Genomic DNA, 2,476 nt, shown 5'->3' on the forward strand with positions numbered 1-2,476 from the left:
AAAACACAACTGACAGCTTATTGCTGGAAAAAAACTGTTTATTGATGTATAAAATATTCAAAAGATTTTAAAATATGACAAATATAAGATCCTTTGAGGTGAAACAACACACAGAATACCTCTCATCTTAAAAAGGACAGAAAGAACATACGTACTGTACATGCAGGATGTTGTTTGATAGCAGATTATTACTTCTATCCAAAGTCAGAGTTGACGTCTATCCTAGATCTAACACTGAACAAAGACTCTGACTTTAAAGCTGGAACCCTGCGACACAAGCTCAAACATCTTCTATCAGACTTGCATTCAATGTTTCCAACAAAACTTAACAAAATCAAAAGGTGACAACAAAACTGTAAAAATGAAAATTAACGAAGAAGTGCGTGAAGAAAATAGGGATTTTGTTTCAGTACTCATATGAAGCCATTATTTTACATAATCTGCCAACAAATAAACTGTACAGAATACTGAGCATGTCTCGTATTTCTACAGCAGTTGAATGAAATGCTGTCGACCAGTTTCCTCTTCCTCCTCTCCTCTCTCCTCACAGGCCTGGAAGAACAACACAACAAACAAAGGTACTGGGTTACTCAAGATGTGAAGATGCTTTCTGACATGTTATTCTGGCTTCTATCCATTTGATCAGCTGTGGAAGATGTCACGACAGTATTGATGTTATACGGCAGCATTGTTACCGAGAGATGATCCCGGTTTGACTTCAGAATAAACAGTTTCATCTGCTGCTGCAGGAGCTGATCATCCTATAAATGAAGATAAGACATGGACATTGTCAGGGTTCACGTCTCCACTGGAGTAGTTTACATTTTTACAGACTTGAGTTATGTGTGAAGTAAAACAAATTGTTCTTAAGTAATGCATATAATACACAATACATCATTTAAAAGAAATATGATGCATAAAAACAATAAGTAATAACAAACAGCTAAACCAAGACTAACATGTTGGATAATAACGGCTGCAGGTGGATGCAGACTTTACTGACCTTTCTTCTTCTCGCCTTTATTGTGGTCGATGACTTGGGCATACAGCAGGTTGTCGTCTGAAACAGAGGGCAGATCTCAGGATTTGAATGAAAAGTCAAACTTAGGAAAAACCCCAAAGTGTGAAGGGCCAGAGAAATGTGGGAGATTTACAACTCTGGTGACACCTCATGGTAGGTTTTAATACATACCCAAGGGATAACAAAAGATTAACAACTAATAACAACAAATAATGACCTCCAGTAAAATGATACGCAACATTTCAAACCAAACTTTGAACATGACAGTTGTAACTGACTGTACCTGCAGCTCTGGTCCTCACATCAGAGTAAACTGATCTCTCCTCTGGTGTTTGTTGTTTCCCTGTGAAGACAATCACATGAATCCATACAGAAAATAAATAAATCAATACTTTTTACACTAGAGATGTTTCCATTTACTTCCTGTATTTAGAGAACTCACCCTTCTTCCCAACACGTTTAAGTTGGATTGCAGAATACGTGACGTCCTGGGATCCACCTGCAACTGAAATGTACATATTCACTTACAGGATTTTATATCGATCACTTGGAATCAGTTCACTTAAATCATTCAGTGGTTGCATTTCTAATGTTCACTGCAGAACCTCAATAGATTCAGAAACAGTAAATGATCCAGAGTAGAACATGTGGCACCTGTATATCAATGATGACACACATGCTGCAGACACAGTGATGTAGACACTCAAAGTAACTACATCATTAATAGTCACATGTCATCAAAGGTGATATTTTCACAACGCACGCTGATAATAAGGTTGTTGTCTACAGCGATGCTAACACACCTCAAAGGCTGGAGGTGAAGCTATGGTTTAAGCTAAATGCTAGCCAGCAGTTAGAGATGATTTAGCTTCACTTTTGAGGAGCTGTCATGTCGTCAATCTTTATATCCAGTCAATGATCCTGACTAATTTTAGGTCATTAAAGTGATCAAAGTGCTGTCAACTGAAATCTTTTCACTGATATGTAACAGGTTGTTTCTGTGATACGTGTTAATAAAAGGTATAATCTGAGTGTTTGACTGATTCATACAGAGAGACATCAGCTACAGAGCAGAGAAAACGAGACACAGTCAGAATCATCTTTTTAATGTGTGTTTACAGTGTGGAGGAGAGGAGTATTCACTGCACTGACTCTCATTCAGGTTGACCACATGATCCGAGTTGGAGCTCTCAGACTGGATCGGACTAAAACATGAAGCAAATACAAAACATTTAATAAACAGGAATATTGATTGTTTTGCTGTTATCTTCAAAATGTGAGAAAACTGTTGTACACCAACCTCTTGAAGCATGTATCTGTAAAAAAGAGGAAGATTTGTTGTTACATGGTTTTGTATTGTAAGTTGTTGTTCTGCTGTTCTGTCTCATGAGGTCAGAAATGTTTTCTGTATTTCGATTCAACGTAAACACAAAACATGTAATAATAGAAGAAGAA

At 37.2% G+C, this 2,476-nt stretch overlaps 1 long non-coding RNA gene across 1 annotated transcript; it reads right to left on the reverse strand.

The window, feature by feature from the left end:
• On the reverse strand, positions 1 to 1,527 carry LOC115589000 (uncharacterized). The gene is made up of 5 exons (XR_003985448.1): positions 1,464 to 1,527; positions 1,305 to 1,364; positions 1,004 to 1,060; positions 696 to 761; positions 1 to 552 (listed from the first exon to the last, which is right to left on the reverse strand). It is a non-coding gene; the product is annotated as an uncharacterized LOC115589000 (long non-coding RNA).
• Positions 1,528 to 2,476: the final 949 nt, after the last annotated feature.

Source organism: Sparus aurata, chromosome 10 (genome assembly GCF_900880675.1).
Source record: "Sparus aurata chromosome 10, fSpaAur1.1, whole genome shotgun sequence".
NCBI lineage: Eukaryota > Metazoa > Chordata > Actinopteri > Spariformes > Sparidae > Sparus > Sparus aurata.